Below are 24375 nucleotides of genomic sequence, written 5' to 3'. Positions count from 1 at the left end.
CCAGTCTGAATTATAGTTTTCTGCTTCTGCTATGTATAGGAGCCTTAACTGCATTGATCTGAAATACCCCTTCATATCAGGTAATCCCAATTCACCTTGTTCTAGTGGAAGAAAACTTCAGTTGTGTACACTTACCATAAATGCAGATGTTAGAGTGCATTCACTGTTGCAGTCATCATCACCTGTGGGTTATCCCTGCTGTGGTAGCCCACTGCTGGCCCGAATACCAAAGTCAATGTTTTTCTGACGTCATTACATCAGTTTTTCTTGCCCTAACCAGTCAGAAGCCCAAGTAATATGATAAAGAGGTCTTGGTGGCTAAAAGCCACCTAGAGAAGCTTATGTCACCCTAAAGATAGAAGAGACTAACAGTGAATACACTCAAACATCTATATTTATGGTAAGTGTACACAACTGTATTATGTTCTTCATGTTTCATTGTTGCAGTCATCACCTGTGGGAGGATTCCCAAAGCTGAGGAGAGGGTTGGTAGGATTAGTAAGAGACCTAGGCCTGGGTCAGCAAGCCCTGCAGAACTGCAGAGACAAACCCTGCCCTAGCCATAGAAAATAGAGGTAGGTGGTAATGCTTGGTAAAGGTATGGACAGAAGTCCAGGTGGCAGCTTCCAGGATGTCCCCAGTGGGAACTCCTCTGACAAATGCTGTAGAAGTGGAGGCTGCTGTAGTGGAATGGGTTCAAATAGATTTAGTGGAGGGGGGGGTCCCATGTAATCTGTAGCAGAAATGGATACAGTGTGATATCCATTTGGAAATGGTTTGTTTGGAAATGGGCTTCCCCTCTGCACCTGGGGTAAAGCTGACAAGTAGTTAGTCTGTTTTCCTGAAGGGTTCAGTACGGTCCAGATAGTATCTGAGCTGTCTGTGCACATCTAATGAGTGCAAAATTCTTTCCCCCTTGTTTTGGAAAGAAGGTGGGTAGATGTATGGCCTGGTTGAGAGTCACAATAGATACCACCTTGGGCATAAAGGAGGGATTAGTCCTCAGGGAAACCATGTCTGCATGGAAAATGATGAAGGGCTCAATGGCCATCAGTGCCTGAAGTTCTGAAACTCTTCTAGCTGAGGTGATAACTAAGAGAAAAGCAGTCTTCCAGGATAGGAATCTTAGTTCTGCTGAAGCAGCAGGTTTGAAGGGTGGTAAGGTTAGTTTTTGCAAAACATAATTCAGCTTCCAGGCTGGTGTGGGTGGCTTTCTAGGAGGTCTGATATTAGAAGCCCCTCCGAAAAATTGTTTGATCAAAGGATGGGAGAACAGGGGCTGATCTGTGTCAAATGAGCTGAAATGGCTGAGGCATGAATTTTAATAGAAGAGAAGGAGAGGCCACTATTAAGTAGCTCCGCTAGGTAGTCCAGGATAAGAGGGATGGAAGGTTGTGAGGTATTGCCCCCTCTGAACTGGCTCCTGTTTGCTCAACTGGGGCCCCTTGTTTGCCCTTAGAGTATTAGCCATGCTGATATGCATGCATGCATTCAGCATTCCCCCGCCCCCAACTGAGTCAAAAGGTCTGAGAGTAGGGGAAGCTGCCTGGGAGGTTGTAATGTCAGGATGCACAGTAAGGGGTACCAATGTTGTATGGGCCAATCTAGAGCAATGAGTATGGCCTTTGGTCTCTCCTCCCTGATTTTGATCAGTAACTTGGGAATAAGAGACAGAGGAGGGAATGCGTACATAATGAGGGTGGTTCCAGGGGAAGGTCAAAGCATCCACCTTCCACTCTAGATGGTGATACTCCCTGGTACAGAATTTTTTCAGCTGATGGTTGAGATGCAAAGCAGAGAGATCCAGCTCTGGAGTCACCCACTCCTGTGTGATCAGTTAAAAGATTTTTCTGTGGAGCTGCCATTTGTGGGGGTCCAGTAAGTTCCTGCTTAAGTGGTCTACCAGGGTGTTGTTGATTCCTGGTAGGTATTGGTCTATTAGGTGTAGTCCCTTGGAAGAGGCTGTCAGCCAGAGGTTCATGGCTAGCCTGCACAGAGGGTAAGATTGGGTCTCTCCCTGTTTGTTGAGGTACCACATTATTGTGGTGTTGTCTGTTTTCATTAGGAGAAACCCTGGCTTGAGATAGGGTTTGAAGGATGTCAGAGTGTTTTGTACTGCTATCATTTCCTTCTGGTTGATGTGTGAGGGAAGGTGCTGGGCATCCCAAAGACCTTGGGTGCACCTGTCTTCTAGGTGAGCGCCCCAAGTAATGTCTAAGGCATCGGTGGTAATGGCCTGCCTGGCAGGACGAAGGGTGAAAGTTGACCCTTGTTCTTGGCACATGCCCCTGCCCACCAGAGAAACTTGGCCCTTACACAGAGGATCAGAGGGAGAGTCTCTAGAGGTTGAGAGTGGACACCAAAGGTTCTTTAGATACCACTGAAGTTTTCTCATGTGAAGCCTGGCCAGAGGAATTAGAAGGATGCAAGATGCCATGTACTCCAAGGCTTGCAGGAACTTACTCGCAGTGAGGTGTCTTCTGGAAGCCAGCTGTGAAAAGTAAAGAGACGGGAAGTTCGGCTTTTCTGGGGATAGGAAGGCCATTTGGGATGCTGTGTCCAGCCATGCTCCAAGAAAATGATCTTCCTGGAGGGTGTTTGCTTTGATTTCTTTTCGTTGATGGTGAACCCCATGGAAAGTAGGAGAGTTTTGACAAAGAGGTGGTCCTGGAGCAGCTTTTCTTTGCACTCTGCCTGAATGACGCAGTTGACCAGATAAGGGTAAATCTGTATGTTTCTCTGTCTGCAAAATGCTATGGCCGGGGCTAAGCATTTGGTGAATACCTTGGGAGCAGTAGATAAGCCAAAGGGTAGCGCAGAGAACTTAAGTGTTGTGAGCCTGCTCTGAAGCGCAGGAATTTCCTGCAGGATTCCCTTATGGGGATGTGGAGGTAGGCACCCTTTAGGTCTAGGGTCACTAACCAGGCATTTTTGTCAGCATAGGCAGCAGCTGCTGCAAAGTTAGCATTTTGAATTTGGGGATCACCAGGGAAGTGTTCAGAATGGATAGATCCAGGATGGGGAGCAAAGTGCCCTCTTTTCTGGGAACAAGGAATCATCTGGAATAAAAGCCTTTGCCTGTTCGATCTGGGGGAACAGGTTCTACTGCCCCCTAGGATATGAGAGATTGGACTTGTTTCAATGCCTGTGCCCACTGATTTGGAGGCAAGTCTGGGTACCCTCTTGGAATTGGGAGTTCGTTGAAGAGAATTTGTATCATTGAAAAATTATCCTTAAGACCCACTGGTCCTTTGTTACTGAAAGCTAATTTTCTTTGCAGAGGGAGAGCCTTCCTCGCTTTTAGTGAGTGAAAGGAGGGCAGAGGGGAGAGAGGGAGTCATTGAGCGTTTTTGCCATAGAAGGATGGCTTAGAACTCCCTGCCTTTGGGGCAGAGGTGGTCCACTGTTTGGTTCTCTGTTGTCCCTGGGATAGGGGCCTGGATGGTCTGTCCCTGTGGGGCTTACTTTGCCCTTGTCTGCTAGGTGCAGGAAAGGACCAGTGCTTAGAGGGAAAATTACTGCTGAACCTACGAGGTTGAACCTGAAAGAAATCTTTTACTGTTTGCATAGATTTTGCTTTGTCTTCCATCTTTTTACAGACCTCTTCTGCTTTTACTCCAAACAAGCGGTCCTTATTCAAGGGTGCATCAATTAATTTAGACTTGACATGATCAGGTAGAGGCTGTTCCTTCAACCATGCATGTCTCCTAACGACAGATCCTGACACTGCTGCCCTGCTTGAGGCTTCTAGGGAGTCATATCCACAGTGTAATGAGTGTTTGGCCACTTGACAAGTAGAGTGCAGCAAATCTGCTATTTCGAACTGGCACAGTCAGAAAAGGTTGAAATCTTTTGCTTTAATAGTTCCAAAGTGTGTTGCTGATATTTTAACATATGGAACTGACAGTTGAGTGCTCTGATAGCTAAGGTTGCAGAGGTGTATACTTTTTTACCCCATCCGTCCAGAGCTCTGGAATCCTTGTCAGAAAGAATAGGATTCTTTGCAGAACTAGCCTTAGCTCCTTTAGGTCCCCGTGTAATGACCTCCGGGTCTGCAGCAAGATTTCTGTATAGGTATTTGTGAGAATCCAGTACTCTGTAATACCAGTCAGGTTTACTGGAAGCAGGTGGGAGGGCATCAGGGGCTAAGCTGGAATCATGGAAATCATCCACCACTTCTAAGACAGGGGGGGTGGCCAGGGGTCTGTGCTGGGGCAGATTTAGAAACTCTTAGTATTTTCTTAGACTGGGGGAAGTCCTGAGATTCCTTTGGGGAAACCCTTCACCCCCTCAGGAAACATTTCCAATGGGAAAGGTCTTCTGGTGGGGAGGCAGAAGGGATAGATTCCTCTGCATCTGAATCCTCATTAGCAGTCAGAGGCTGTTCCTCTTCAAAATCTGAACAATCAGATTCCTCAGAATCCTGCTCTGTCATTATTTCAGGAGAAGGGTGTCTTTTCCTCTTAGAAGTTGTGGCAAAAAGATCATCTGGCTTCTAGGCCTAAAAGTATCCATCGGTCTGAGAGAAACGGTAGTCGGATGAGAAGACATTGGTTTTTGCCTAGAATCGGTAGTGCAAAAGGCATCCACGGAAGCCGGTGTCTGCATCGTGGCTCCTAATGCAACCGAGGCAGAGGCAACCAAAGACTCGGAAGACTAAGATGATAACTGCGGCCTACCGGACACCAAAAGGACCTGCTTGACGGTAGTGTCGTCTGAAGGCTTAGCTTTGTATGGTTTATGTGGTCTGTCTCTATCTTTATCTCTACGTTTTTTCAGTATGTCTATGGATTCTTGGCTGACTGACATCATTTCGGAATGTGAAGACGCAAGGCGAAAATACCTGTCTACAATAAGAGCTCTACGACAAATGGTTCTCGTGTTAAAGAGGGCACAGAACTGGCAATGGGGGACGTCATGGTCTGGGCCTAAGCAAGTGACGCAGTATAAATGGAAGTCTCTGTGTGGGATCTGCTTGCCACAGGTGAAACAATTAACTTTCTGACATCAGTTAGTGCAAGAAAAAAGGATCCCCAATGGGGTACTTAGCTTTAGATGTTTTCAGCTGTAATTCAAACTTTGGTAGCGACCGACCGGCACACTTGCGAACTGCTTCTGCTACAGGCTCCACGACAAGAAAGACTGATGTAACGACATCAGCTGCCTTGCTTTATAGCACTAACGCCCTGACGTCAGTCAGCAAGAGTCAGCAGCCGATATAGAAAAACACTGACTCTGGTATTCAGGCCGGCCGAGGGCTACCACAGCAGGGATAACCCACAGGTGAGGACTGAAAGAGTGAAACACTAAGAACATCATCTTATCCCACTTGACTCTTGCAGTCTTCTCCTACCAGATAAAATCCTTCAGCTCTTTATTACTTGCTATCCACAACTTTTTCTCTGGTTGATAAAAATATGTCTGACCTGTTTGCAAGACTTCTTCTTTCAGCTGCTCCCATTAGAGGTCGCCACAGCTGATCATCTAATGAGACTAAAAACATTTTAACTGCTTGTATCTTACTATCAATATGCATATTACAGAGCGCCAGTTTTCTCAGTTTTTGTATTATCTTTTGTTTAGTCTGTTCCCACATATCCTTAGCTGCCACACCAGAATCATTTTAAATCCATACTCCTAAACACTTCATTTTATCATGTCCCCAAAAAAATATGGATATGGATATTGATGAACCAATCTGTGTGTGGATACATAATTTACTACTATTGCCTTTGTTTTAGCTTCATTAATTTTGTATCCTGAAAAGATTTGAAACTATCTCAAAATGTTCCACAACACTAATGTCCCTTTCTGATTTTGTCAAGTATAAAATATTATCTGCAAATAGAGCCAGCTTTTCCCCACCATAATAATTATATCCTTGAATTTGAGTCCCTTATTTTCCTTGCTAATTGTTCTAAATATAATGCAAATAAAAGGGAGAGAGGACACCCCTGCCTGGTTCCTCTTCTCAAGCAGAAATTATTAAAGGGGACCCCATCCACTTTAATTTCCATTTTCAATCCCTCATATACCCTCCTAATCAACCTTATTTTATCAGGGAATGCAAATGTTTCCATTGCTCTGCTCATAAAGTCCCAACTTGCTCTGTTAAATGCTTTCTCTGCATCAAGACTCACCAAAAACAATATTTTCTTACATTCTGCCTCCCTCTGGATCATCACTGTTCTGTGTTAATGCTAACAAATGTTTACCTCCCCTCCACAAAACCACACCGATCCTTATCTATCAATTTGGGCATCACATTTGCCATTCTTTTAGTCATTACAGACAAACACTTCATAATCATGGTTTAGTACTGAAACTGGGCTGTATGAAGCTGGAACCGATAGATCTTCACCCTATTTAGGTATTACAGCTACCACCACTTTCTTCTAGGATGTTGGTACTTTTCTTCCTCTTAAAATACTGTTAAAAAAATCTGAAAGGTTTTGTTTATCAGTTTTTCCCCTCCTAGCTTCCAAACATCCAGAGGAGTACTATCTGTTCCTGGGGACTTTCTTATAGGGGAAATCTCACAGAACAAGAAGCAGATCAACTACAGAATTCTAAGCAGGAAATAAGGGATTACCCTCCATAATATACACAAGTTTAGAAAGATTGATAAGCAACTCGTTTAGATAATAAAACTAGAGCACAAAACTTTTAAGTACAGCAATCCATCCAACAGAAATAAGAAAAGGCCGTCACAAAGCTTAAGGAGCCTATAACAAGGAAGGTAATAGAGATCCTGTAAAGGTATCAGAAATATTTAGAAAATTCTATGAAAGTCTGTATAAAGCAAAGAAATTTAGAAAATCAAGAAAAGATACAAATGGGAATGTTTATGGAAGAATTAAACACGCCAAGGTTACAGATGAAGTTAAATTATTAACAGTTAGAATAGAAAGAGATGAGATAAAAATTGTGACGTATAACAAATGTACAGTAAAGTTCCCAGGAATTTTGTTATTCCTGTGGAAGTTTAGAAGCTAGGAGGAAACAAAACAAAGATCTGAAAGGTTTTGTTTAACAATACTTAGAGAAGGAGAAGTACAAACATCCCGGAAGAAAGCAGTGGTAGCTGTAATGCCTAAAGAGGGTAAAGATCCATCAGATCCATCTTCATACATGCCCATTTCAATAGTAAACCATGACTATAAAGTGTTTATGTCTATAACATATAAAAGAATGGCAAAATTAAATGCCAAAATTGATAGGAATGGATAAATGTGGTTTTGTGGATGGGAAGCAAACATTTGACAACATTAACAGAACCCTAATGATCAAGAGGGAAGCAGAATGTAAGAAAATACCATTGTTTCTGGTGGGTCTTGATGCAGAGAAGGAATTTGACAGAGTAAGCTAGGACTTTATGAGCAGGGCAATGGAAGCATTTGCATTTCTTGAAAAAAATTAGAAGGTTGATTAGGAGGATAAATGAAGGGTTGGAGACTAAAATTAAGTGGGTGGGATCCTCTCTGATAACTTCTGCTTGAGCAGAGGAACCAGGCAGAGGTGTCCTCTTTCCTCTTTATTTGTGTTACATTTAGAACCTTTGGCAAACAAAATAAGGGACTCAGGAAATTAAAGGATATAGTTGGTATGGTAGTCAAGAAAAGCTGGCTCTATTTGCATATTATATAATTTTATACCTGTCAAAAATAGAAAGACATTACAGTGTTGTGGAACACTTAGAGAGTTTCAAATCTGTTAAGGATGCAAAATTAATGAAGCTAAAACAAAGACAATAGTGGTAAAATTATGTGCCCACATATGAATTGGTTCAGCAATATCCATATTTATGGGGACATGATAAAATGAAGCATTTAGCAGTATGGATTAAAAATGATTCTGGTGTGGCAGCTAAGCATATGTGGGAAGAGACTAAACAAAAGAATATAAAAACTGAAACTGGAATCTGTTATATGGCTAGGAAGATACAAGCAGTTAAAATATTTTTAGTTCAATTCTTATGCACAGGTCAGGCATATTTTTATAAACCAGAGAAGAAGCTGTGGATAGCAATTAATAAAGAGCTGAAGGACTTTATCTGTGAGGGAAATCAGCAAGAGTAGAGTAAAATAAACTGATTCTTCCAGTAGAACAGGGCAGATTGGGATTATCCAATTTGAAGGGGTATTTCAGAGCTACTGTACATAGCACAAGTAGAAAACTATCATTCAAAGTAGAAAGGAATGATGATAAAACAAGGGGGAAACTCAAGAAACAAGGATATACTCAGACTTTGCATGCAGAACTTTGAGAACAACAATAATCATACAAAATATTTCAGCTACAAAGTAGCAGAAAAGTATCCTAAGAACTAAGCCAGCATGGTATTGGAGAAAGGAGATTCTGCCGATAGGGATAACTGCAATTAGAGGACACAGACAATCGGCAAGACAGCCTGGAATTTATTGGAGAAAACTGGTAAAGGAACCAAGGTATTGGGAGCAAATAAATAGAGCATGAAAGATGAGAATAGAAAGACACCAAGAATTTAATTGGACTGCAGGTTCTAGATTGATATCAATCCTTGATAGGGAAGGCAAAGTATAGACAAAGAGAAAGAAATAGGGAGGGTCCTAAATGAAAGACCAGCACTGATAGAATCTAAGCTGCCATTAAAAAAGGAATAATTAGTAGCTCATATAAAAAATATTGCATGATAACTATAAGAATCAATCACAGGAGGTTAGAAAGGATTGGGAAGAGAGACTGGATAAGCAATTCACAAACAAATAATGGGAGGATATATGTACGTCTCCCAAATATGCAACAAAATCTAGAAGATTTAGGATTTTTGCTTTGAAATGTTTGCATAGATATTTTTATACTCCAAGCAGACTCCAGCAAATATTTCCACATGTAGACAACAAATATTGGTGGTGTGGAAAGAAAGAAAGAGATAATTGGGAATATATTTTCTGGGAGTGCAGGGAGCTGGCGGACTTTAAGGGTTCCCTGTGGGATGCACTGTCAGAGATGCTGGGTGGGCAGATTGGTGTGACGAGGGAGATGATTTTTCTGAACTATGATACAGAATCGGAATTGCTTTGACATGGTAAGGTCTTGCTGTGTCTAATTATGGTGGATACCAAAAAAGCAATTAGTAGAAAATAGAAATCAAAATCTAAACCAATTTCATTAAAAGTAGTGAATATAGTAAAAGAGATAAAACAACTGGAATTGAGATCTTTAGAAAAGGGTAGGAGCAAACTATATAGGAAAAAATGGGAATTGTGGGAACAATAAATACAGGGGAAGGATGAGGTTTAGAAGGCGGCAGGACTTAATTGAGCTATGTAATATTGACTGAAAATGACTGGGTATATTATAAGTGATGTATAATGTTTACAACTGGGAGTGTGTCAGTATAGTTTTTGCCTATGTTTTAACAGGTCGTTTAAAAGAAATGTTTCTTGTTTAAAAAAAAAAAAGAGCAGGAATTGAAAACATTATGTAATGTTGCTTAGGTTTTACGATATATAGCAATATATGTGAATTATGTTTGTGAACGTGAACTTGTTAATACAGTTTGATTACTTTTATATATGCACATTTGCCTATATTACAAGTGATAAAATTCAATAAAAGTGTTAACAAAAACATTACCAGCACCCAATCAGGGCTAGTTGGCTGGTTTAAATGAACAAGCATTAGTGTCTCTAACACAAAGATCCCAGGGATGGGCCACCTTTTTTCTTGGAAGTCTCTTTTGCAAACCCCCTTTCAAAAACATTCTGACACAAGAGTGCATTGGAAGAGGAGGATCTATGGGCAGATAGGCTGAAATGGCAAATAAAATAACTATGATGAAGGAGTAAGAAAGGCTGTAGGATAATACCTCTCACAAATATTGCAAGACCAGAGGAATGAGTGCTGGTTTATGTTGTTGGCACCAACTAGAGAACCTTTCCCATTTGCTAATTTATGATTTTCTAGTGGCAGGCTTTCTTGCTTTCATTAGTAACTGCTGCACGTCCCCGCTAAACAACATCTGCCTAAAATAAATTAAGACCCTATAAACCAGGTAGTCAACTGAAGATGACTGGAGTTGATATATATCCAACACCCCAATCGTGTGTAAGTAGGTTCTGTCTGTGAGGAAACTTGTGTTAACTGCCCCTGGACATTTCCAAAAGAAGGAAGAACCACTTTTGTTTGTGCTAGAAGGGGATCACCAAATGATTAGGAGAACTCCTCTTGAATCTTCAAAAGTACCCTTGATATCAGTGGAACATTCCTCTCCAAGGAAAAGAAAAGGCAGCTATCTTCCAGCCCTTCTTGTATAGAATCCTGGAGCAGAATCTTGTCAGCTGACTCTTCAAAGAGCAGGCAAACTGGTCTAAATGAGAGCTCCCCACAAATAGAACAAACGTTGAAAGACCCCCTAATCTAGTTTAAATTTCTGATGGTCTATCCTTGTACTGTTCAGCTTGTCTGCCACACAACTTTGCTGACAGAATGCAGGATTCCTGTAGAGAGAGACTGCGCTATGAAGCTATATCCCAAGCTAGCAGCTAACTTAGAATTGGTGTGGACTGGGGGAATCCAACTGCTTAATTAAGTGGTTAGCCTGCAAAGGGGGGTACAGACCGGTTCCCTGTTGCTTGTTAATGTACCAGATTTCCTGTGGTAATCTCAAACAACTTGAAGAGATCATGAGGAACAAAGATAATCCATAGCTGAGTGTCTTGATCAGTGGCAAGTATCTCTTATTAACATGCTTGTATCTGTGCTCGGTGTCAAACACACTTCACACTTGTATCCCTCCTGAAAATGTTTGCCAAGCCAAGTCTGATGCGTCTGCAGTGACTACTTGCAACAGAGAGGGAGAAGGGAAAATTAGAAGTTATGTACTCACCATAACGTTCCATCTGAGTAGGTGACTTCATTCGGATGCAACCTGTGGGTATCGGATCCGACCTCGGATCCGAGCCGGCAATTCAAAAGCTTAGGCTCCGAGCTCCTAGCTCCTCCCTCTTACCCATAACCCCTTGCCAAGCCCTGACTGACCTCAGATTGAGTTTGCCTCAAAATACTGACAACAGTACACTAAAACAGCATAAATACTCGCTCTATAAAGGTCAGGGGGATGGAGGGGGGGATGGTTGCATCGAATGAAGTCACCTACTCAGATGGAACGTTATGGTGAGTACATAACTTCTAAATCTGAAGTAGGCAGACTTCATTCGTCTGCAACCTGTGGGACAGAGTCCCTAGCTACCTGAATCTTGGGGCCGTCATGGAAGGATGTTCGAGCACCGCTGAGCCAAAGGATGCTCTTCCTCTAGAAACAACATCCACCTTGTAATGAGAAATAAAAGTATGAGGCGAGGCCCAAGTAGCTGCAGCAGATATCTTCCAATGATACACGGGACTTAAAGGCGGCTGGCGTGGAAACTGCCCTAGTAGAATGAGCGTAACCCTCTGAGGAGCAGGTCTGCCTGAAGTGTCATATGCCTGCAAAATGCAATTAGCAATCCACTTAGATAGTGTGACTTTAGATACTGCTTTACCCAGAGCAAATTTAGCAAAGGAGATGAACAGCTGATCTGATTTCCTGTGGCCAGCTGTTCTGTTAATATAAAACGTAATTGTCTATGAACATCCAAGGAATGCAATTTGTATTCTCCTTTGTTTGAGTACTTGGGAAAAACACAGGTAAATTGATTGACTGGTTAATATTGGATTCAGAAGAGACCTTCGGAAGAAAAGAAGGATTGGTCCTGAGGCACACCCTATCAGGGAAGAAAGAAAGGTAAGGCGGTTTGGCGCACAGAGCCTGAAGCTCAGACACTCTTCTGGCTGAAGTGATAGCTACCAGGAAGGCAGTCTTCCAGGAAAGGTACTTTAAATCAGTAGAAGCTGCAGGCTCGAAGGGAGGAGCAGTAAGGGCTTGCAGGACTAAAGACAAGTCCCATGGTGGTACAACCTCCTTGACTGGAGGCCTCAACAAAAAAACTCCTTTGAGAAATGTTTTGCATAATTTCGCCGTCATAAGGGGAGCTGTGTCATGACCAATGTGATAATGCGAGATAGCTGCCAATTGTACCTTAATCGTGGAAGAACTAGCCCCTTGATGAAAGAGGTCTGTAAGAAAATCCAGCACCGCTGACATAGGTGCCGAGAAAGGATCCAAAGTTCTCTGTACTGCCCATATAGAGAATCTCTTCCATTTACTCCGATAAACCTGCCTGGTGGAAGGTTTATGAGCTGCCACTAAAATGGCCTTGACCGGTGATGAGATACCGGGAGTCCTAATTAAGGATGGAACTGGAGCAGCCAAGCTGTCAACTTCAGGGTCCAGATTGGGAACTGACATTCCCAGAGGGTGAGAGATGAAATCCGAATTGGATCCAGAATCCATGGTGGATTGATTTTGTGAGACCATACAAGGGGAACCAAGGTTGTCGAGGCCAGAATGGGGCAATGAGAATCATTCTGCTCCCCAAACTGTTGGCTTTCTGCAGAAGCCTCTGCATCAGAGGAAGTGGAGGGTAGGCATAAAGGAGACCGGGAGGCCAAGCATGCACCAGAGCATCTCGGGAACTCCCTGGTGGGGAAGCAGAGCGAAGAAATTGTCGCATTTGGCGTTTGAGGGAGAGGCAAAAGATCGCAACAGGGTTGCCCCAAGCGGCAAAAATCTTCTTCGCTACTTGAGGATTGAGAGACCACTCGTGTGGAGAAAGGATGGTGCGACTGAGCTTGTCCGCAAGGATGTTGGACTTTCCCGGAATGTGCGTTGCTACCAGAAAGCGTTTGGTGGAAATTGCCCATTCCCAGACTCTCATGGCCTCTCGACAAAGGGGGTAAGACCTGGTTCCTCCCTGTTTGTTGATATACCAGACTACCGACATGTTGTCTGTCTGAATCGCAATAGTCCCTGAAGGAAGAACGTGGTGAAGTGCTTGCAACGCTAGGAGCACCGCCCTCATTTCCAGGACATTTATATGCAATGGCGTCTCTGTGGCATTCCACGTGCCTTGGACAATCTTTACCGCAGAATGCCCCCACCCGAGGCAAGAAGCGTCCGTGGTCACTGTGGCTCGGGAAATGCAGCAAAAGGTCTCCCTGCCAGGGGCTCCGGAGAAAGAAGCCACCAAAGAAGGGAGTCCCTGCACGCTCTGCTGACCGCAATCGGGCGTTTAGAGAAGAACAAAGAGGGGACCACTGAACTTGAAGGGTCCATTGAAGAACCCGCATGCGTAAACGGGCATGAATGAGAAGCGGAATAGCTGCCGCCATAGAACCTAGGGCCCTCAGGACCCGAAGCTGCAGTTGGAGATGGTTGCAGGATCGCTGTCACATGACACTTCAGGCTGGCAATACGGTCTGGGGTGAGGAAGGCTCGCATTGATCTGGTGTTTAGTCTTCCTCCTATGAAATCTATAACTTGTGTGGGGTTCAGAAAAGATTTCTCCCAGTTGATCGTGATGCCCAGCCTTGGTGCTAGTTGAAGAAAGTAATCCCTGGCTGAGCACAGAAGATGCCTTGATGATGCCGTCAGGAGCCAGTCGTCCAGGTACGGAAAGACCTGTAATCCCTGGAGCCTCAGGTGGGCCGCTACCACCGCTAGCACCTTGGTAAACACCCTGGGGGCTGAGGTGAGACCAAAGGGGAGGACCCTGAACTGATAATGACTGGCTCCCAGCGGAAGCGAAGAAACCTCCTGGATCGTCTGTCCATCCGAATGTGGTAGTGCAGCGTCCTTGAGGTCTATGGAGCACATCCAGTCGTTCTCCCTCAAGAGGGGAAGTATAGATTGCAGGGTGACCATCCGGAACTTTTGCTTGGTTACTGACAGGTTCAGCTGGGAAAGGTCTAAGATTGGTCTTAAGTCCCCCGTCTTCTTTGGCACCAAAAAGAACCTGGAGTAAAACCCTAATCTGGTTTGATCTCGGGGGACGCGCTGGATGGCTCTTTTTTGTAGCAGCTGTTCGATTTCGATAGCTGCCGCCTCCCTTTGGTCGGGTGGAACATCTGGGAGGCTGCGAGATTTTGGAACCTTGAATAGGGGTATTGAATATCTTCTGGATATGACTCGAAGCACCCAACTGTCTGTTGTTATGGACTCCCAAGAAGTCAGGTGCCTCGAAAACTGCCTCCAGAGACGGACAGCCGGGCAACCCTTCAGGGCTGCTGCGTGGGTCTATCAGAGAAAGGTTCTCTGGACCCAAAGTTGCCAGGAGCCCCCCTGCCTCTAGCACGACGACCTCCCCGTCCTCCTCTGCCACGGAAGGACTGGTTGTCCGGAGCAGGTTGGGACTGCTGCGACTTCCGGAACCACATCTTCTTCTGTCCCTTTTGGTTCTTAGAGAAGGACCTCTGGGGAGCTGAGAAGCGGACTCCGACGGCAGACAGCGTCTTCCCGTCCTTTTCGCTCTGGACTAATGTCTCGCGAACAGTCTTGCCAAACAAGGCAGAACCATCGAAGGGGGCATTCGCGAAGGTCGCCTTGAAGGGCTCTGCAAAATCACAATGGCGGAGCCAGGCCTGTCGCCTCATGACTAGGCCTGCTCCGCTGGCTCTAGCGGCTCCCTCAGTAGCATGAGGAAGTAGCCGCATAGATGTATTGGAAACTGATCTGAGAGTGGCCATTCCGGTGGAGTAAACCTGTTTATCCTCACTCGAGATGGACTCCGGGGGAGATGCAGCGTATTCTTTAATCAGATCCCGCTGCATCCTAATGACATGTGCCATGTAGTTCAGCGCTCTCAAGGAGAAGGTTGCTGAACTAAAAACTCGCTTCCCAATGCGATCCATCGAACGGGACTCCTTGCCCAGAGGATGCATGGAGGGACTCTCCTGGGCCAATTCCCTCTTCGTGGCTGCAGCCATCATCATGGCATCTACTGGGGGACCCTTACTCCAGTGGGTGCGGTCCGACGGAGGGGACAGAATGCGGTCCGGGCGCTTAGGGATAGGCTCAATGGTGTCCGGATCCTTCCACGCCCTGATGGAAATAAGATCCACCAGGGGGTCAGCAGGAGGGGACACCCAAGAGGTAGAAGGGCCCGCCTCGAATGCCTCCAAGAACACAGACTCGTCCGAAGAAGCCTTGGGGCAGACCACCCCCCCCTGATCCTTAACATCTCCATGATGTCTCCAAATGAGACGTCCTCAGGGGTGACCTAGGGGAGCCTTCCCCTTCATCCAAGTCTGTGTCTTCAGTGACGGACTCAGGGGAGTCCATGTGCCTCCTCTTGCACTTACGCTTCCGAGGTACTTCATCGGGGGGGCTGTCCGAGGAGTACTCTTCAGCAGTTGGATGTTCCAAGGGAACCACTTGGGACATCGAGGCGGGCTGTCCCTGGGACCGGCTGGTGGGGGCCTGGCCCAACTGCAATGGAGTGCGGGATGGAGCCGTGGCAGGGACCGGGGGTCCGGATGTCCTCGACAGTGCCCTTTCCACAACGTCGAAAGCCGAGGGGGAGCCGGCTTCTCTAAGCCCCGAGAGCCGACCCCCACTCGGATCCGACGCATGGATCGGAGTCGGAGCCGAAACCGTCGGATCCGAGAGGCCGGTGTGCTCCGACCTGGATGGAGCCAAAGACACACCAGCTCCCTCGGATCCGAGGCTCGGCCCTCGGCTCCGAGAGGTCGGGTCCGAAGTACCCGAAGCACTCAAGGGATGGGACGGATCCGAGGTGCGTCGACCCATCGGATCCGACCCACCCTCGGATCCAAATCTGCCCGGCGCCGACAGCTCCGAACCCATGGTATGGGTCGGAGAAGGAGCCAAGGGGCGAGGGGTCGAAGCCCCTCCCGGATGGGGGGGGGGCTAGGAGCACTCCCATTTGCATTTGGGCCTGGATGAATTTCCTCATCATCCGGTCCATATCAGCTTCACTCATAGAAAATGTTGACCTAGTGGAGGCCACCGAAGCGGACCTAGAGAGCCGCCTCGGAGACCTCCTGGAAGGGCTAGCCTCCTCCTCCTCGGGTCCAGGAGAGAACCGAGGGGAGTGGAGCAGAGGAGGAGGAAAGCTAGAAGGCACAGGGGAGGCCCGCTTAGATGGAGGAGCCGAACTGGAAGTTTCGGCTCTTCGCTTGTGGTGCCTCTCCCTGTGCCTCTCCTTCTGTCTTTCCTTAGAGGATTCCTTCCCCTCCGGCAACTTAGAGGGAGGTTGAGTCCCAGCCGGAGGGGGAGAACTCACAGCAACAGGTTGCTGAGAGGAAGGGGCAGAGGCCGAAGCGGTATCTGGTGGTAAAAGACCCGCCAGCACCAACTTCGACCTCCGCTCCCTCAAAGCCCGGGGGTTGAACCCTGCACAAATGGTACAACCAGATGACAGGTGTTCAACCCCAAGCATTCTTGCACGAGTGTGGCCATCCGCTGGGGACAGCTTATGGCCACACTCGGTACATTTCGAGAACACAGCCTTATGGGCTTCAGACATAGCAACCCTAAGGCCTAACACAGAACACACACAAACAAACTACGCTAAAACCCGAGAAAATTAAATAAAAGAGGGAGGAAAGCCTAAACACACTCAACACTAACTATATCAAGAAAGAAAATAAAGATTTTTAAAACTTTTTTAGTCAAAAAATCAGTTCTTATCTTCACCAACGCCAGGAGCTCTGGAATTCCGTAGCTACTTGAAAAGCGGCAAACGAAATCTGGGGTTAGTCAGGGCTTGGCAATGGGGTTATGGGTAAGAGGGAGGAGCTAGGAGCTCGGAGCCTAAGCTTTTGAATTGCCGGCTCGGATCCGAGGTCGGATCCGATACCCACAGGTTGCAGACGAATGAAGTCTGCCTACTTCAGATTAAAAGTTATGTACTCAATATAACTATGAATCTGTGTTGCCCATTTCCATTCTTCCTCAACGGTTGGGTACTGGATTGGACGTCTGATCTGTCTTGGTCGCTTTTCTTCCAGACTCTAGATCAGACTCTCAAGCTCCTCCCTTACTCATTATGCCCCATGCTACTACTTCACATCAAGTTTGCAGTCACTATAATCTACCCAAGCAGAAAGTGTACAACAGAAAGAATAGCATAGGGGCTCAAACAGGAACAGTGGATCCAAAACACAAAACGTTATCATGTCACTCCCAAACAGAAACAGAGGTGGATGGAGGGAGGAAGGGAGAGATAACAAGGAATGAAAATGTTCCACAGAGATTCATAGTTATGGGGAGTACAAAATTTTTATGGTGCGTACACAATTTTTATATCTGATGTTCTCATTTTCATTCTTTCCTCAGACAGGACAGAGTCCCCAGCTATTATAACCCTGGATGGTCCTCAAGGAAGGATATTCCAGAGTACTACAGAACCAAATGCAGTCCTGTTTCTGGAGAGGACATCCAGCTTGTAATAAGCAATAACAGTATTAGCATTACACCAAGAGGCTGCAGCACAAATATCATCAGTGGAAGATCTGGGCCAGAAAGCGGCAGATGCAGCCATAGATTTAACACAGCTAGCTTTTGGGTGTCTTGTCAAAGGTAAACCTTTCAAGGAACAAGCATAAGAAATACAATCTGAAATCCATTTAGCTAGGTTGACTGGCTTTCCCAAATTGTTACATGCAAAGGAAACAAAGTTGGTCAGTTTTCTAGAAATCCTTTATTCTAGGGTGATAAAAATGAAGCTGCCTATTTACATCCAACAGGTGAAGCATGTATTGTCCTTTAAATTAACACTTTTGGAAAGACTGGCAAATTTAAGACCTGAATGAGGTTTGTTTCAGAAGATATCTTTGTTAGGAAAGATGGATTAGTACATTAAAAGTGAGTCTCGTCTGTAAGGAAAATCAAGTAAGGTATTTTTGAAGAGTGCTTGGAATTCAACAACTTGCCTGGCAGAAGTAATAGCCACGAGGAAGATGTAGATTAAGGCTCAAAGGGAGGCTGAACCAAGTTTTGTAACATAACTGAGATCCCAAGGTGGAGTAGGATTTTTAATGAGAGGTCTAAGTAGAAAAGTGCCTTTAAGAACTGCTTTACGTATTCTGGTTGAAGTCAGAGGAGAAGCAGAATATCCAGTGTGAAAATCAAAAATGGCTACGAGCTGAACTTTGAAGGTGGAAAAAACTAGCACCCCCTTGAAAAAAAGAAGCCAGCAATATAAAATAGCAGGAATGGGAGTAGAAAAAGGATCTAATTGACTCTGTTGTGCCCAGATGGAGAATCTTTCCTATATACTCTTGTATAGTTTCCTGGTTGCAGATTTCTGGGAAGATATTAATATTCGGTGAACAGGAGAAGAAAGCCTGAACTGTGAGTTTATCTATAATATAAAGTGGGGGATGGTGTCAAAAGCCTTGGCAAGATCTAGATAGGCTGTGTGAACCACCTTACCCTTGTCTACGGCTTTGGTGACTGCTTCAAAGAAGTCAATCAGGATTAGGAGACATGATCTGCCGTTTACAAACCTGAACTGGGTGGGGTCCAGAGTTTGGAGATTACCGATGTCTTTGTAAGTTCCATGGCCTTGCAGACCAGGCTCATCAGGCTAATGGGGCAATAGTTCCCAGGGTCTGTGTTAGCTCCCCCTTGTGGAGTGGGACAACGGTTGCTATGCACCATTCAGCAGGCACAAAGCCTGAGGTGAGGCTATGATTGAACATGGTACTTAGGTGGGGTGCCAGTTCGTTCTGTAGTTCATGTAGAACGCAGCCTGGGATGTTGTCTGGTCCCATGGATGCTGTGTTCTTGGCTTTGGAGAGTGTGGTTTTTACCTGTGCAGCCGTGATTACAGAAACTTTGCATTCTTCCGGTATAGAGACGGGCCCTTTGGGGGGGTGAGAGGGGAGGGTAAAGTTAGCACTGAACCTATCTGCCAGGATGTTGGCAATATCAGTTGGGTCTGTATATTTAGTGCCATTGTGCTGTAACTCAGAGCAGATCTGAGTGTATATATATATATATATATATATATATATATATATATATATATATATATATATATATATATATATATATATATACAGAAAAGTAGCTAAAACAGCAGTCAAAACAATTCAAATGCAATGCAAGCTAGCACACTTGAGTATGTAGCAATGTTAGACCAAACAGTTTAAAAATGCAATTAAATTAAAAATGCCCTACGCAGACAGTCTCAAAAAACTCCAGCTTTTCTCCATTGCAAATCGCCTACTCAAAGGCGATCTCTGCCTAACATACAATGCTACGTCAAACCCAGAGCTGTTGGACATGCTCCACTTAAAGAAATCCCAATCCCTCTGAGCTACACACTCTAGGGACCTAAACCTTGTCACCACAATAAACAGAACATGCTGGAGGGATAGATTCCTGTCCCAGAGACTTCCCATACTCTGGAACAAACTACCTATCTATATCAAACAAAGCTCCTCATTAGCACTCTTAAAGAAAAATCTTGATGATTGGATGGGAGATAGGAAATTCACCCCAGGGATCACCTCTGTGGCTCTGCTCGACAGGGGAACAGGAAAATTACTTTCTTGGGTGGCGAAAGTCAGGGTACCTTTTTGGCTAGGCTTGTATAGGCCCTAGGGCCAATAGCATAGTACCTACCTATGAACCTATGACTATGGCCTAAATAAATGCACTCTCTTGTACGCATCAAAATTGGGTATCTTGTGCCCATAGGAAGTGCATTTCTTATATCTAGTTGGCTTCTCTGCTATAGTGAAAAAGAGGAGAAGGCCAAGGGTAAGAGGAAAAAGATTTCTTTTTTTTTTTTAATGAAAAGGGGAAGTAAAAGAAGAGTTACCAACAATGGAAACTATAATAGTACCCTAATAAACAGGGTATGAGAGCTAGAGAAATTACCTACAATGGTAATGGAGACTTGCCCGAGAAAGGTAGAAACATAAGCTAGGTGAAAAAATAAAGAAAACTACAAGAGTAAATGGAGAAATACAGAGTAACCAGCAAGGAAGACAGAAAAGAAATATCTATCCTTTACTCACAATTCTACCAGTAAAGGATATCCCACAACTCGAGACAGCATGATCTACATCCAAACCATTCGAGCAGCAAACAAGATCTGAGGCAAAATAGTAGCACGAGGCATTATGGGTAAGGGAGGAGCTAGAGAGTCTGATCCACTATCTGGAAGAAATGCAGCTAAGTCAGATCAGATACCCATTCATTGAGGAATGAATGAAAATGACAGCAGATCTTGGATTTAAGGATATCTAATGTCTCCACCAAGTGATTTCCCTTCTAACAACCCACAGTACTGGGATTCGAAAGGACAAAGGATGTTGGTGCTGGGACCAAAGACACTTCAGATACTTATGTGGAGTCTTGCAAGGGTAATCATGAAAATCATAGATGCTGTGAGACCCAAAATGTTGTAGAATTCCCTCGCAGTGACCAAAGTCCAAGTGGAAAACCTTAGTAAAAGATCTAGATGTAGATCTCTTCCTGCAGAAGAAAAGCTCTTAAAACTTGAGTGTCCAGCTGACACCCCAGAACACAAACCTGTGTGAAGTAGTGTTCCCATGTAATGCCAGCTTGTGTAACAGATCTCTCACCAAAGTGAAATTCCTGACACTTTGAAAAAGACTTTGCAAAGATATGCAAGTCTTCTAAACATGGAAAAACTGGATACCCTGAAGTCTGCAATAAACTATAACTGGAGCTAGACACGTTGTGAACACTCGTGGTGCAGTTAATAGTCCAGGAACCAGGAAACACCACTGAAAATCTAAACACAAAAATCGCCACAGAATGTCAAGAGTGCACCAGACCGAAGTTCAACACAAGTAAAACACATTTAGACATTTAGCGCTTTTGTCTCTAGTGAGTGGGACTTCTTCAGAATAAGTAAAAAACAAAGAACATTCCTTTTTATACATAACCCCCCCCCCCACACACACACACACACACACACACACACACACACACATTTGACTGACAAGAACCATCTGCAGAAAAAAAGTAACACCCACTGCTGTGAGTTAACTCTACAACACAGGCAAATTGAACTAAAAAAAGCAAGCAATCATTACAAATAGAGCATACTGCAGTTATAAAGTCAAAGCACAGTTTATCATCATCAATACAGACAAAATAACAGAAGCATAAAAATGTGTAAATATATATAATTGCTTTTATGCATACATATATTAATTAAAAAACATTTATTGCACTTCCCCATAGAAATGTCAGCATGTTTGCCCACCTACTGTAATATGACTCTTACAATATTAAATATAAATATGCTTGTTTTTTGGATATTAAAAAGAATTACCCCATCCTATAAAAATCCAGAATACTCCATCACATTAAAATCAAAATCAAAGCACTGCCTTGCACCTTAATATACACCTAATGGACACCATTTCATTCAGCCCATAGGGACCCGTAGCATTCGTCCTAAGCTGGCACTTCAGTTCTTTGACCTCTAATAAATCTTTCCAAGGTCCCCATCTTTCATCCAGTTTCACATCGTCCACTATGTAAAACTTAAAAGTATGGCCAATGTTTTCACTAATGTGTCTATACAAAACATTATACACGTCTTTCCTTTTGATATTTGTACAGATGTTGCTATACCTTTCTTTTAAAAGTTTTCCCAGTTTTACCTATATAAAAATGACACATCCAGTGCACTGGGCCATGTACACCACTCATTTACTTAAACAGTGATATTTGTGGCTGATGTGAATTTCTACATACCCCTCAATATAACAGGTACTACCCTCTATCGTACAGTGGCATTGGCTGCAGTGTCCACCAACCCTCATACTTGGGAAGGTACTAATTACAAGGTGTCTTTACAAAAGGTTATATATGCTGATGTCCTTAATAATTCCATTTTTCCCCCCAACCAGTCTTGTAATGCTTTATCAACAGAAAAAATATCCCAATTCTTCCGTATTACTATTAATGGCTGGAAAATTTGCATTATATGTACAAATCAAAGCTCTACTCACACTTAACTCATGAACTAGTTGGTCCCTTTTAGGAAAAGAGAAGTCTGTTTTACCTAACAAAGGAAAGTATAAACCTTCCTGTCTTTTAATAAACACTTCCAAGCCTAAATTCCTAATAAATATTCTGGAGTACCCTCTTTTTTCAAACATGTTTATTACTATTTCACTCTCTCTGTAAAAGACTTCATCAGATATCATCTTGACTAAAGGGATGAGGTGTCCTTTTACCAGAGCCCTTTTTTGAAAAAGGGGGTGCTAACTAGAGCAGTGTAACAGTGTATTGGTGCAAGTGTTTTTTCTGAAAATAAATCTCCTTAACTCTTTGTTCTTAGTAATCTTAACATCCAAACAAGCCATTTCTGCTCCTAAAAAATTCATAGTAAATTTAAGGAAGTTAGTGGTGCTATTAATGAAAATGAAGAATTCCATCAGTCTATACTCAACCTCATTCCAAAAAAATTACATCATCCAAAAACCTTCCATAAAAGGCCCAAGATGCCTATAGGTGGAATTCAAAACATATGCCTGCTCCCTGTAGGCCACCACCACATTGATAAAGGAAGGTGTGCATGGCGTGCCAATAGCCACCCCTGTCTTTTGGTGGAAAACCTGACCGTCAAAAAATATAAAATTATTCATCAGTATAATCTTCATCAAATCCTTGAGTAGAAAAATCTCTGCATCATACGTGGCCATTTTAATTAAATATTCACAGAACCACTCAAGGGCAACCTGCTATGGGATAGCAGAGTACAAATTCTAAATATCAATTGTTACAAAAAGTATTTGTTATATAATGACTCTAATTCTAGTTTAAAAAAATCCCATGAGTCCTTTAAAAGGTAGACTATGTTTTTTATCTCCCCTTTCAACTTCAAATCAATAAACTTGGTTAAATAACTGGTCTTAGAGTTACAACTACTATGGGCCATAATGGTGGATCATGCAGGTCTTTGTGTATTTTTGGAACTCTGAAAATGGAGGGTGTCCTTAGTTTATCCATTATCAAAAAATGTATACTCTTGTTGAGAAATTTCCCTGTGTCAAAAAAAATCATATAACATTGTGTCTTATCCTATGATAAGCAATATTTCTTTAATTAATGGATACCTCTTTGTAAGTATCACTATTTAGGATGGTCAACCTTTTGTTAGAATAATCGTAGTTCATCACAACCAGACTCCTACCCTTATACGGTTACATCAATCGGATTTATCATTTATATAATATGTTGTAAGAGGAGGGTCTTTTCTTGATTAGATAGATTGCTTCCTTTTCAATTCCCATTAATCCTTAAAACCTTCCTTACATTCTGCTCATGTATTTTTTCAAACTGTATCACAGGATGTAGTGTGTGTGTGTGTGTGTGTGTGTGTGTGTGGGGGGGGTTAAATGTACTAGGTCTCCCCACTATTAGTGTTGAATGCAGCGTTACTGTTGGCAAAATAGAGACAGGTTCATTTTCCTAGCATACAATTTGAAATCGATTAACACCTCATCAATTCTAGACCTCCAGGCTGACACAAACAAGAGTCCATTTTGAAATAGGTTGGCCCAATCATTATTAATCACTGCATTACCATAACTGTACAGCTTAAAGTTTCCTGGTTCTGTGAGTGGTATTCAGCCCTGGTTGTGAGGCACTGTTTTGGTGTCGTGGTAAAGAACAGGATCAAACTCCCTTTATAGCTGCGTGCCAATGGGATCCAGTGTGAGTTCAAGACCTACGGCAGAAAGTAGACTGCTAGCAGATAAATGTAAAAAGATGCACAAATAAAGAAATGCTCCTTCCACCTGCTGGCACTCTCCCAAGTAGTGATCAGCAGTTCCATTCTTTTGCTTTGCACAGCCTCTACAAGATCCTGCCTTCCCCTCTTGATACAATAAGCAGTTTTACCAAAATCTGTAAGAGGCTCACCCAACAGTCTTTGGTTTCTCCAAGGTCTTCTTATTCTCATACTTTACGTTTGGCAGCCACTTTCACTTCAGTTTCATCAGATTTTTAGTGCCTCTGAGCTGAATCAGGACAGCTCTTTACATACACTACTCTGAATGCCACCTTCAAGTTGGCAGCTTTCTTCACTGCTGGTATCCCACAGTTGTTCATAGGGTTAGTATAATGACAAACATCAACCACCCTCCAGCCACAGCTAACTTTCATGATGGTTAGTGTGCTCTTCAAAGCAGATATTGAGCTACAGTTGCACCGTAGCCTCTGCTCAATCTTATTTGCTCATTCAAGTCTCTAAGATCAGAGGACTGGTGCTCTAATCATTGAATTTAACTCTCCACCAAATGGTGATTAGCTTATGGCTCTGCACATCTCTTCACCCATTTTCCCAGATAGTAGAAAGATGTACTCAACCACATCTGTTGTCAGAGAAACACATCAGAAAATAATGCTTAAGTGTAATCAAAGCTACTGTCTATACTGATCACTCTACATTTCCTGTCCAAAATCACCTCAAGATAGTTAATTATACAGTG

The 24375-nt window shown here is 43.7% G+C and overlaps 1 protein-coding gene across 1 annotated transcript in view; it reads right to left on the bottom strand.

Moving 5' to 3' along the window:
• The window catches only part of IPO11 (importin 11), a gene marked incomplete in the record, with an annotated part of 3749854 nt that overhangs the window by 3463923 nt on the left and 261556 nt on the right, over nt 1–24375 (bottom strand).

Source organism: Protopterus annectens, chromosome 2.part2 (assembly GCF_019279795.1).
Source record: "Protopterus annectens isolate FY-2018-M chromosome 2.part2, PAN1.0, whole genome shotgun sequence".
NCBI classification, from domain to species: domain Eukaryota; kingdom Metazoa; phylum Chordata; order Ceratodontiformes; family Protopteridae; genus Protopterus; species Protopterus annectens.
Note: the sequence above shows the minus strand (reverse complement) of the source record. Positions and strands in the feature narration are given on the sequence as shown.